Genomic DNA, 13,686 nt, shown 5'->3' with positions numbered 1-13,686 from the left:
AAAGATATAATAGAAGAAATGGATACATTGATCAAAGAAAATCTTAAATCTAAAGTGTCCATGACAAAATATCCAGGAAATCTGAAACACTATGAAATATCAAACCTAAGAATAATAGGAATCGAGGAAGGAGAAGGATCCCAGGTCAAAGGCCCAGAAAATATTTTCAAAAAAATCATAGAAGAAAATTTTCCTAATGAAAAGAAGGAGATGTGTATAAAGGAACAAGAAGCATACAGAGCACCAAATAGATAGAAGTAGAAAAGGAAGTCCCCATGCCACTTAATAATCAAATCACTAGGCATACGGAATAAAGAAAGAATATTAGAAGCTGCAAAGGAAAAAGACTAAGTAACATATGAAGGCAGACTTATTAGAACTTTATCCGACTTCTCAGTGGAGAGTCTAAAAACTAGAAGGGTCTGGGCAAATGTGCTACAGACTCTAAGAGACCACAGATGCCAACCCAGACTACTGTGCCCAGCAAAACTTTCAATCACCATAGATTGAGAAAATGAGATATTTCATTATAAAGTACAATTCAAATAGTATCTATTTACAAATCCAGTCCTATAGAAGGAAAAACCCAAACCAAGGAGGTTAATTACACTCAAGAAAACACAGAATAAATAATCTCACACCAGTAAAAGAAGGGAAGTACACAATGCCCACGTGCATACACACACACACACACACACCACCACCACCACCACCACCATCACCACCACTACCATCAACAACAAGAAAATAATAGGAATTAACAATCATTGGTCATTAATATCTCTCAGTGTCAATGGCCTAAATGACTCCAATAAAAAGACACAGATTAACAGAATGTATGTGAAAACAGGATCCAACCTTCTGCTGCAACCAAGAAATACTTCAACATCAAGGATAGACATTACCTCTTGGTAAAGAACTGACAAAAGATATTCCAAGCAAAAGGACCTAATAAACAAGCTGGTGCAGCCATTTTCAATTCTCTAAGCTTTTATATTAATCATGCTTCAGTTAGCGGAGGGATGGAGAAAGAGTATGTGTGCAGGGAAAGACAACTGGGATTAGAAAACACTGGGCTGGGGAGGTGGGGAAAGTTAGTGCAGTAGGAGCTTCCTGGAATCTATGAAGGTGACCCTACTGAGGACCCCGAGTTCTGGAGGATATGGAGGGTGACCCTACTGAGGACCCCGAGTTCTGGAGGATATGGAGGGTGACCCTACTGAGGACCCCTAGTAATGGAGGCTATGGAGTCTGAACTGGCTTTTTTCTGTAGCCAGGCAAGGCTTCCAGTGGTGGGACTGGGTTGTATTCAGTTGAGTTGTTGGTCAAGGGGGTTCTGTAGAGACACCCAAACAACCCAGACTGATGCTAGGACAGAAGGTCACTCTCTGAAAATGACAGCCAGGCCCCATTGTGAAGGACAACATCCACACAGTTCAGTGAACACAGAAAGACCTGCAATGATCCTTCACCCCCACGAACTAGATTAAAATGATTAATAATCCCTTAATAAAACTAACTAAAGGAGAAAAAGCTTAAATAAATAATATCAAAAACATAAAATGAAACATTACTATTTACTATACATAAAATGTAATGTTTCTCACAGAAAATAAAATCATATCATCAAAATATAATCAAATTTATGCCAAAAATTAATAAACATAGATAAAATACACAAATTTAGATTTTTTTCAAATGATGCAACTCAAAACCATAACTAAGTGAAGCTAAACCTTGAAAGCACATCACAATTCAAGACACTCAACTTGGAAATGAAACCTCCTGGTGCAGATCTGAAGAGCTTATCAAACTGTATCTCTCTCAAATAGCTCCAAATTCTGAATAAACTAGAAGAAAACTAGTTTTAGTGATGATTAAGAGCCAGTAGATTTGAAAGGGACCAAAAACTCACAGGATATTAGCAACATGGGAAAGCTTTATATTTTCTTCAGTTGCTTTATTCTAAGGACAGCTACTGTCAAGGTGACAATAGCAGACAAATACTGCTGTAGTAGAAAAGTCTTCCAGTCTCTGGAGGGAGAAACTAGACGTGAAAGATTCTGGGGCAACCGGGACTGTAAGAAAGTACAGAGAAAACACTGTGCAGATGGGATCTAGAGAAACAGAAGCCAGTTAGCTCATCAGTTCTGCCTGAGCCCCGCCTAACCCCCAATTATGTGAGCAAGCTTAGTAGACCTGAACACCCACAGCCAGCATGAGAGAATTTGCCAAGTAATATTAATTTCTTGTTTAAAATAAAATCAACACTTAAGAACAACATGATACAACTTCTAAACAGTAAGCCAGGACCCCATATAACATTCACAAAATCCCAACAAATTTTTTTTCTTCTTCAAAAGAAGAATCTGACCCATTGTCTTAGTTGTTTTTCTATTGCTGTGAAGAGATACCATGACCATGGCCAAAGGGTTTGTAGATGGCTCATGATTCCAAAAGGTTGCAGTCTGTGACCATCATGGTGGGAAACATGATAGCACACAGGTAGACAAGATGTTGGAGCAGTAGCTGAGAGCTCTCGTCTCATCCATGAACATGAAACCCAGAGAGAGAGAGAGAGAGAGAGAGAGACAGAGAGAGAGAGACAGAGAGAGAACTCAAAGCCCACTCACAATGACCCACCCACTCCAACAAGGCCACACCTCCTAATCCTTCCCAAATAGTTCCACCAACTGATCAAATATATGGAACCAAGCAGAGCCTATTGGGACCATTCTCCTTCAAACCACCACATTTGAAAAGAAGAGAACAACAGTCTTGCAATGAACTAGACTCAGGCTTACTGGGGACAGACTCAGTGTGTATGAACGGTGTCCTCAGTGCGTTCTTTGCCACTCTCAGTATCGGAAATTCCTGCCCTATTGATGTCACACAAAATATTGTGCCAAAGCTTAGCATAAATATTGACACAGAGGAAACACTTTCAAAAATTAGTTTTTGTATTGGGGAAAACAACATCTTTTTTAAAAGACTGTTTGTGTATATATGAGCCACCAATAAAATTATTGATATCTCTACAGAGCTGGTACATCAAGTTGTATAAATTTTCAATTGTAATTTTTACAATTGTAATTGTAAATTTTCGATTTTCAATTCTCCATGGGGCAACAAAATAATTTTTTGTAAAATGATCACATATATAATTAACAGATAAATTAGATTCAAAAATGAAACACATATAAAATTTAATTTGCAATATATAAAGAGTTCTTTAAAAATGTGGAGTGACTAGTGGACAGGAGAAAGCACATGAGGCCACAATCCTACAGAAAGAATCACAGGTTACTAAGGAAGGCTGAGAGCAGGAGAAATTATCTTCCCCAGGGAAGAGCACACCAACTCACTATCCAGTATCAAATGGTCAGTCCTAAAAATATACAGAAGAGTAGCATTATTCAGACTTACCAGGTAATATTTAGGAATATGTTTGTTTACACACACACACACACACACATCACACATATATGTATAAATATATATATATATATTAATGCAATAACAGTGAAAAAAGAGGTGATGAATTTGGCAGAGATGAAGGAGAGGTATATGGAAGGGTTTTGAGGGAGGAAAGGAAGGTAGACATGATGTAAATATACTATCATCTCAAAAACAAATGGGAAAATGGTAAATTGAAACAAAAGTTAAATATTATTTTTTTCTACTATCAAAATGAGGAAGATAATCTTCTAAGGAGTCTGTAGATGGGCACACACTCTTCTGGCAGCAGAGGGCTCTGAATTGACTTCCTTCTTCTAAAGAGAAATCTGAAGAATGTATCAAGACCACTAGAACACATGCAGCTTTAAACCAGCCTTCCTTCTCAGCATGTGGGAGTTTACTGCCTGGAAATGGTGCTATCTATGGACCATGCATATAAAAATGGGCATCAGCATGAAAAATCAGAAACCATCTAAACGGCCTCAATAGCGCACTGATTAAACAAATCATGTTATCTTTGGTTAATGGAGTATTCTTAAAGCATGTTCTTGATGAATAATAGAAAGAAAAACTGCACACAGTGTGATCTAATTGTGGGCAGCATTACAGCAGTTGATAGACAGAATTGGCTGGAAGCAGAATTGAGAGCTTGTGTGTACTGACCTTCTCTCTACCTATCACTTGCACTGACAAGCAGGGAAAACCTTCCTACTCAAGGAAAAGAATTAGGTACATTTGTCAAGTGAAACAAAGTACCAAGTCCAAGGACTGCTCTCAGCTCAGATCTGGTCCTAGACACCAACTGCAGCCAGCTCCTAAGTTCCAGAAAGTTCCTTTCTGATAAAACCCTGGTCACAGCCAGCACAGCCCCAGGGACCTAGGATGGCAAGAGAATGAACAAAAACTGCACAGAGAAAGACACAGAAAAGCTGGGATGGAAGGTCTCTGATGGAGAAACCGTAGCACCCCAAAGCTCAGGATGTTTGTAATATACAAGTGAAGAGAAAGGCAGGCTAAAGAAGGATTTGGGGCTTACTAGTACCCAGCTGAACAAGGAAGCAGGTTATCTAAACTCTGTAGGAGCCTTCTCTGCAAGGGAACAGTCTTTAGGCTGAAAATATCTAGCAGGGGAGTCGGGGGAGACAGCTATGGAGGACATTTCCTGCATACACTCTCAACATTTGCATATGGACCAGAGAAAGGGTCTGCCGTTTCTATGTACCTCACTGCTGGGGGAAGGGGACTTGGGTCATTTTCCCGAGGTCTGAGACTTTTGGTCCGTAGCATGGCTGTGCCCAAGTTAGTAGCACATTCACTCAGGACGTGATGACTCAGGACTTTCTCTGCTCCTCACAGCACCCTTTGATGGCAGAAGAGAAGGAATGAACAAAAGAAAAGAAGGAGAAAGAACAGAGAAGGGAAGGCCAAGGAGAGGAGAAGGGATGTTGGGAGGGAAGGAGCAAAGGGAGGAGAGGAAGTGTTTGAAGGATTCCTTTTGTACTGTTCAAATTAAAAATGTGTTTCTCTTTTGAAAATATTTACAGCACTGCCTCAAACGGTCTCTTCAAGGCTTCGTGTTTTCATACATGTCCAGGTAACCCATGGCTGTGCAGGAGCACACAGAAATGCATACTCTCAGACTGCAGGCTCTCTGACCAAAACAGTGTTTAGCTAGCTCAGCCTGTTTGTGTGACTTTAGTAGACTTCCAGTGTCCCAGAATTCTACTGTTCTCTTCAGCGCAGCTCTTGGACAGACAGGTTGTGGTGACCAGAAATGGCAGAAAGTCTACCAGAGTGTCTGAGTGTACGTGTCTCGGGAAAGGGGTGAATGCCCCATTTGCCTCGGTCCCTCAACACTGTAGCTTTTTAAACAGGACAACAGATCTTTGGTGACCTCTGAGCCCTGCAGGATCCCATCAAACCAGCAGCCACTAGAGCGGATGTTGGGCCAGGATGTGTCAGAGTAGAAGAGAATTGGACTCATTTGTCTAGATCTCAGTAACCTCAGACTCGAGTTAAGAATTTAAGACTCAAGAAATGACTTGAAATCTCTCTACCAGCTTTGGTAGGGGAAGAAGGGCAGCTTTGAGATTCTCAGAATGCAGAATCTGTCTTCTCCACAGACAATTCACCTCCTTTTCTATTTCTTCCCTTGCAGAACTATCAACAACCTCTTTGAAGCTTTCTCTATTGCTGTGGCCAGTGGCTTGCTGGGAGGTTAGAACTAGGTAGCTGGAGCGCTATCTGCTCAAATACCAGTCAGGCTGAGCCTTGAATTCAACCTGGTCAATTTCTTATAGGTTTGAGAACAAAGCCCCAGCTACCTGAAAATATCCATTCCTGTCTTCCTGATTACTTTCCTGTCTTTTCTTCTTCCAAGAGGGCACGTGAAGAGTGATGGATTGGGGGTAAAATTAAAGCGCCCCTGGTTATGTGCCCAAATTGTTCACACTGCTGTATTAACCTAGCACACTGTGTTCACTGAAGAATTGCTCTCTGCTCCCTCACCCATGAACACTGTGGAGGTGTGGGTGGCGGGAGGCAGGGGCTGGCTCAGTTGACCTCACTGAGAACAGGCCCTCTGTTTGCCTTAATTCCCTGCAGTAGTTGGCTGACTTAGGGACGACAACCTCAACACACTTGGCCTCCACTCTTCACTTTTAGAATGATGTCAATGAACAAAGTGAACCCTACTGTCATTTCTATTGCGAAACCTGTCCTCCTTCTTGTTTCCCTAAATGGAGCCCAGCTGGAGGCTGGCCCAAGGGAGCTGTTAAGAGCTGAGCAGGTGTGGAGGCTGGAAGGCCAGATGGGATTTCACAGAGAGCCAAGGTAGTGGCCAGAAAATGTCACTGCTGCATTTGGACAGCTTCACACCCAGGGCCAGACTGTTTGGGGGTCAGGTTTCTAGGTGGCAGAGGGATGCCTGAGGAAAGAGACTTGGGGAGGGAGCATCGCACGTTCCCTGCAGGCCGCAGTTTGGAAGACAGCCTCCTTGGGGCCTGCTGCCACTGAAAACAAGCTTGGAGCGGGGAGCAGGGAGGTTTCACTGTGGGCCCCGTGGGGTGTGAGTTGCCCACATTCATTACTAATTACCAGCTGTCACCTTCCGGAGCCACTGGGTCAATATGGGTAGCATGCTCTTTGGGACTCTCCCTCACCCTCTGTTGAGCTTGAGAAGTGCTCTGCGCTTCTCCCATGTCCTTGGCCAGCTCCATCTCCTCTTCATCCTGGCAGCGCTGTGCCTCATTTCAACATCAGATGAGCACAGCCAAGATGGGTGGAAGGGCGCTATGGCACAGCCAACTCATAACCAGCAGGCTTTGCTTTCTCACCAACTATGGAGAATAGGCCAGGAGCATCACAAAGGATCCTGAGGGTAATAGCAAGTCTCAGCTGGACCCCAGCCCTGGTTCCCCGGGTCTGAAACCTGCTTACTTGATGGGGCCAGAACCATCTCTCTGACCAAAAGCCAAGTGACGCATTGCCTTTGTCAACAGGACTTTCGGCTTAGAGATGGGGACAATTAACAAAGAGGTGATGTCTCAGAAAATCTTGGCCCTTACAGTCTGTTCCCAGCAGCAGGAAATGACTTGTAGGTGCAACTTTTACTGTTGGACACGGGATGTGCCAGGGAGGAAGACATTCACATCCTGACCTTCAATTGCCATCTCTGGAAATCTGTGAGTCTCAATGTCCTTATAAATGAAGACTCTTTTTCTCTGGATATAAGCTGAGAAGGCATGAGAAAGTGTTGTGTACAATCAGGGAACACTCCCCTCCTTCCCTAATCAGTACTTTCTAGAAAGCACAATCCTCAAAATGTATCATTGTTCTATGGAAACACATTCAAATCCTCAATGGTGCCTTAGGTCAGGCAGTGGTGGCGCATGCCTTTAATCCCAGGACTTGGGAGGCAGAGGCAGGCAGATATAAGTGAGTTTGAGGCCTGCCTGGTCCACAAAGCAAGTTCGAGAATAGCCTGGACTGTTACACAGAGAAACCCTGACTAGAAAAACAAACAAACAAACATAAAAAGGTGCTTTAGATTGATTTTGCACAATTTTAAAAAACTGTAGTATTCCACTAAGCTCCATTTCCTTGGTTATTTGTAGCTACTGATAACCACACCCCGCCAGAGAGCTATGTCCATAATGTAAAATTCTTGCCTGCTGAGACCATTTTTCACTAACGCATTTCAGAGCCATACAGCTGACCAAAGAAGTTCTCTGAGCTTGGGGCTAAGTACCTCCATGGCATCACCTCAACTTTGGGGGCACCAGTGGATCCCCCAGCACCTGAACACCTCTATGTGTAGCTCACAGCTCAGGTTGGGACTTCTGAAACATTTGTTTTGCAGCCTCTGCAGCAATGACTTACAGGACAGCCAAGTCACTGAGCCATCCACACATACACACACACACACACACACACACACACACACACACGTCTATCAGTGCCTCGTGTGCTGGACTCCCAAGTTTCCTATTTACGTGGCCTCTACATGCAGCTGCGTGGTACACTGAGCCTCGAGTAGCTCTAAATGCACCTCCCTGGCACAGTGGTCCTCATGTAGCCTCTGAATTATAAAATGCGAGGAGACAGTTCTCCGTCTCAATTTCATTCTTAGGCTTCCTGGAGGCAGGATCACCAGTTTTGGACTGAGGTCAATGTAAGAGCCAGTAGCTGGCTGCTTTGCTTTTCTGGTCTTCAAGTTGAACACCAGTATCTGTCTCTGAATTTTTATATCATGCTTCATCTGATCTTCACACATAATAGAAAAGAACAGCGGTTTTTCTACTAAATTATTTGTATGTTATACAATCTCTATATATTTTTATCTCCAATGACACTAGGAAACAGAGATTAAATGTGAAGAAAATTTCAGACATTAAATGAATTATTAAAGAGATGGCTGGTTTCAGTGAAAAATGTCAAATATCAACTTTACCCAAGTGGCACTGCTTGTCCTAAGGAGACAATGACATGGCTATGTTGTTGCCATCATATCCCCTTGAATGTTTGGTCAAATTGTCCAGGATAGAGCACACACAAAGACTGACATTAGGGGTGTAGCCTGCTCTCTTTCTCTCTAAGAAACACCTTAGATTTATCCATCTGTCTATAAACTGTATTTAACCCTTTAATGTGATGCAGGAGGAGGTGCTGCCTTTGGGAGGTGATAGAAAATGAGGCTGGGATCCTTGCCAACTGGATCACTAAACTTATAAAAAGAAATTGCACAGCCCTTACCCTTTGTACTACATAAGGACATAGCCATAAGCAGTCACCTATATACCAGGAAAGAGTCCTTCTCCGTCAAACACATCTGAGAACTCCTAGCCTCAGGAACCATCAGAAATAAATTTCTGTTACGTATAGTCACTCAGTCTACAGTTCTTTAGTTACAGCAACTACAACCAGCTAGGACACAGACTAAGTCAAAGACCTAATCCTGCTCAACTCAAGTACAAAGCTTGATCAGCTAGACAGGCAAAGGAAAAACACTGGAGATGATAGAGTATAGTATGCTCATTGAAACAACATAGTATTGTCCTATAAGTAAGATCAATATGCTTCAGTCTTGAATAATTATGCGTGCCAGAGACTTTTCCTAGTGCTTTTCTTTGTTTCTTAAATGATCCTTTCAATGCCATTATAAGATGCGCTACTCCTAGTGTTTTATAAATTAGATTACTGACGCTCAGAGAAGTACTAACCTTTCTGAACCCAGTACCACATAGCCAAGTGTTACAGAGCTGAGATTTAAATTCTGTCTGATCACTCAACAAGCAAAGAAAGCAGAAATGGGCAACAAACAGGATATAGTGTGTGTTGGGGGGGCGGGGTGGGCAGCAAATCTTATTCTGAAGTTCTCATCCATCACTGCTCCTCCCTGTTGGCTTTGTTTGTATGTTTGTTTGTTTTTGCTCTCCTCCATTGGCCTTTTAAGCCCGAGTCCTCAAAGACCCCCATCAGCAGAGAGATTCCCGGGTTCTAGAGAATGTGTTCCATGGTTTGCTTTTCTGGTGCTGTGAGCAAAAGCAGCTTGGAAGAGGAAAGGTTTTCTGTGTTCTCGCTTTTCAGGTCATAGGTCACCACTGAGAGAGTCTGAAGATGGACCTGCTTGTTCTGCACATGGGAGTACAGCGGAGACCATAGCAGAGTCTGTGGCTCAGTCCCAGCTGCCCTGGGATGGCACCACACTCAGTGGGACGGACCCTTCCATGTTAATCATCAAACAAGACGACCCCAGGACAGTTTGATCTGGACAGAAAATTCTACAGGCAGGGTTCCCTCTTCCCAGATGACTCTGTATTATGTCAAGTGGACAATGGAGGCTAACCAGGACATACAAACTCCTTTTGGATGGCACAGTGTCTTCCAATTAGATGTGAGCCGGTAGTAGAACTGTGAGACTGGCAAAGATTCCATGTCTGTGCTGGGCCCTTTTGGGACCTTGAACTACACCCTAGTCCCCAGGAAAAGCCGAAGGCCAACAGCCCCCAAAATAAGGTGAAGGCTGAGACCCCAGCCCCCTGCTGAAGCTGAAGGCTGCAGGACCCCTCCTTAGAGGAAGTATTAGCTAATGGAGAAACCTAAGTTACACAAACTTGCTGACTGCAGCCCATTCCCTTACCAGTAGTCATACAGAGAATGTTGACCCCCCAACTTCCCCTATCAGCTGGGTAATTTTCAACCAGCCCCTGCGGTCAGCAAAGGGTCAGCAGATGTCTGGAAGAGGTAACCAGGAGGGCTGTTGCTATGCCCCTTAGATAATAATAGCCTATCAGGAACTAACAGCTGAGCTTTACCTAATCTTTAGCCAATTGTAATATAGGATAAGTAATTCTGTATTTTGAGACTGTCATCTTGTGACTGTTTTCTGGTTTTGTCTTTATAAACCCCTTACAAAAATATACGGGGTCCTTCTCCCTCCATCTGCTGTGTGTCAGACTGTGAGGCAGAGGACCCGAGCCAGCTCGTACTTAATAAATGAAACCTTGCCTTTGCATTCGGAAGTGTGGCTCTGTGGTGGTCTTCTTGGGGGTCCTAGGATTCAGGCACAACAGAGCTATGAAGGCTGTGAGCCTTGTTCAGCATGGGTTCCTTAACCTTACCTGCAATGGGGCTTTGCTTCAGGGACTGGGACGCTCCCTCCCTCATCATGGTGTAAGAACTCCCTGGGGAGCCTGACTCAGGAGGTTTGCATCTGTTGTGCCTTGGACCAGGGACTTTGTTTCTGGACTTCTAGCTCTGTATGCAGAAAGGGGTACAAACAGGGGATTAGACAGAGTGGGGGGAGCAAATGAGAACACCGGGGACGTGTCTTTACATAGAGCAAGTGCTTAGTAAGAGCCGGTGTTGTCATTTTAAATATAAATCTCACGAAAAGAGAGACACTGCTATGTCCCTGGATATATTTCTCCTGACAGTGTTTGGCAGAGAGCAGGCACTCAATATTTTGAATGAATTAATGAGTGAACGGATGAGACAAATCACTTAGCTGCTAGCTTTAACTTGGTCATTGAAATTCAGGGAACCTAGGCCTGAAGAGCCATTTCTCAAAAGAAGACATACATATGGCCAGAGGTATATGAAAAAAAATGATCCACATTGCTAATCACCAGGGAAACGCAAATTAAAATGACAATGAGGCATCACTTCACACTTATTAGGATAACTATTATCAAGAAGGACAATAAAGCCGGGCGATGGTGGCGCACGCCTTTAATCCCAGCACTTGGGAGGCAGAGGCAGACGGATCTCTGTGAGTTCGAGGCCAGCCTGGTCTACAAGAGCTAGTTCCAGGACAGGAACCAAAAGCTACGGAGAAACCCTGTCTCGAAAAATAAAAAAAAAAAAAAGAAGGACAATAAATAAATACAAAGGTGAGAATCTAGGGATTTCACTCTGGGGTAGAGCACTTACTGAACATGTGTGAGAGCCTGGGTTCACTCTCCACCGTAAGGCAAATAAAACTGTCGATGGTGATGGGAAAAGCGTAGCCATTATGGAAAACACTAGGATATTTCTCTAAAAGTGAAAATACGCAGTTCTCCCATAATCCTATACCTAAAACTATACCAAATTACTCAGAGGTCTTACCCTAGGATATGATGAGGCACCTGACTCCCGGGGTTATTGGCAATAGCCAAGACTTGGGATCAAACCAGATTCCATTAACTGATGGAGAGATACGGGCCATGTGGTCTATCTCTACAATGGAATAGCATTCATCTTTCCTGAAAGGAAACAGTCCATTTTAACAACATGGATAGATACAGAAGTCACCAAAAGAAGCTGTCCAGGCACAGAAAAGCAAACACTGCCTGCTCTCACCTATATCCACAGTGTTTAAAAAAATAACTGGGGTCACAGAAACAGAATGGAATGGAGAGTAGGGAGACTGGAGAGATGTGGGTCAAGAGACACCAAAGTGCCATCCGATGCCAGAAATAAACTCTAATGCCTTGCAGAGCATGGTGACTACGGTTTCATCATGGTCTTGCACATTGTTTAACAGGTATATCGCAAAGCTCCGTTTAACCAATCCAGGGTACATACACGAAAACCTAATGTCATGTGCTATAAATAGATTACAATTTTGTTTGTCAGTGACAAGTTTAAAATTAAATAAAATAAAAGTTTAAGGCATTAAAATAGGTACTAGACAAATTAGATAAAAATAAAGACAGACGAGAAACCCTTCACAGCTTCTGAAAGGTACTTTTTGGAGACTTGGGATGGATGTCACTGGCCTCCTGTGCTGAGACTCTGTGTTCAGGAAAGCCCCTCTCACCTCACTGGCACCTAGATGTCTATCCTTGAGTTGGGAAGGTGTACCGTGGGTACCGCTGGCTCTAATCCAGACTGCCTCCAGGGTCATCCCTCCAAAACTGCTATCTACCACCAGCAAGCTCTGCCTTCCCTCACTGGTTCTATTTGGCTATGGTTAGAAAAATAAAAAGATAAACATGAGAGTGAATGGCACACTTATGAAAAACAAATAATACTTTTTGCATACATCATAACAAGAAATGATTCTTGTCCATTCAAGTCTTCATTTCTTAGGTGGGATTGTTTAAGCGGAAGAAAATGGGGGAAAGGACCATCTAAGGAAGTAAGCAGCAGCGAGCTCCTGTGATATTAAGAGAGCGTGGTTTGGGTGCACGTTGCTTCAAAGGCTTGTGGGTAATCAGATCTGTGTGGATCAGGACTGTAGAGTACCTCATAGGAGAAAGGACCCGCTTTTCTCACCTAAGCCTGGGAAGGCTACCTATCTTGTCCAAGTGAACTTCATTCTTTGGAGAACTAACTCAGTATGGCGTGACTTGTCTGATAGATGCTCAGTTTCATGGTGCCCGTGCCTTTCACAGATGAAAAGGACATACTTACACAGTAAAGACACCTGAACATCACCTGCCGGCTGACGAGCTGCTTTCGTGTAGTCTTCCTCCCAACTATCATCAGAAACTATTGCCGAGCTATATATAAACTATCATCAGAAACTATTCCCGAGCTATATATAAACTATCATCAGAAACTATTCCCGAGCTAGATATAAACTATCATCAGAAACTATTGCCGAGCTATATATAAACTATCATCAGAAACTATTGCCGAGCTGCCTCAGAACCGCCCAGGTTAACCCTGAGGCTGCAGAATGGAAAGCCCGTTAGTGGAAAGCGACAGGTGTTCTCTTTGCGGCACCTAGGATTCAGATCCTTAGAAACAGCTTGCATTCATTCTGCTCCTTGGGAGATTAAATTCTCATTGCTTCATCCAATGCAGCTTTAGATTCAGATTTAGGCTTTCGTTTATTCATTTGAAATATGAGATGCTTCACGGATTTCATGTCATCCGTGCACAGGGCCCTGCTGATCTTCTCTGTGTTGTGTCTGTTTTAGTATACGTGCTGATGAAGAGAGCAGCTGATCTTGATTTTCTTTTTAAAGAAGAAATCTCAAAGGAGACTCTGAGCTTATTTTTCATTTTGTTTTACTTACTTAAAACATCGAGAGGTCAAAACTCCACTGTGTTCAAAATTAAAACGTGTGTGTGTGTGTGTGTGTGTGTGTGTGTGTGTGTAAAAATTACCTTCTAGTTTTAATGGCAAGTTTCAAGTTGGAACACTGTATGTGACTCAAAAGTCTGGAAAGTTTCATGCTCTTTTTGTAAAAGATGAAGTCTCGCTATGTTGTTCAAGCTGGTCTCGAACTCCTG

General features: G+C 43.1%; 1 non-coding gene across 1 annotated transcript; it reads right to left on the bottom strand.

Annotated features, from left to right (window-relative positions):
* Positions 1-13,289: 13,289 nt before the first annotated feature.
* LOC121452059 lies at positions 13,290-13,392 on the bottom strand. The gene has a single exon (XR_005974795.1). It is a non-coding gene; the product is annotated as a U6 spliceosomal RNA (small nuclear RNA).
* Between the last annotated feature and the right edge of the window lie 294 nt (positions 13,393-13,686).

The sequence above is a fragment of the Microtus oregoni genome, unplaced genomic scaffold (genome assembly GCF_018167655.1).
Source record: "Microtus oregoni isolate MIOR12 unplaced genomic scaffold, Mior012 000008F_ref0000371, whole genome shotgun sequence".
Classification (NCBI taxonomy): Eukaryota; Metazoa; Chordata; class Mammalia; order Rodentia; family Cricetidae; genus Microtus; species Microtus oregoni.
Note: the sequence above shows the minus strand (reverse complement) of the source record. Positions and strands in the feature narration are given on the sequence as shown.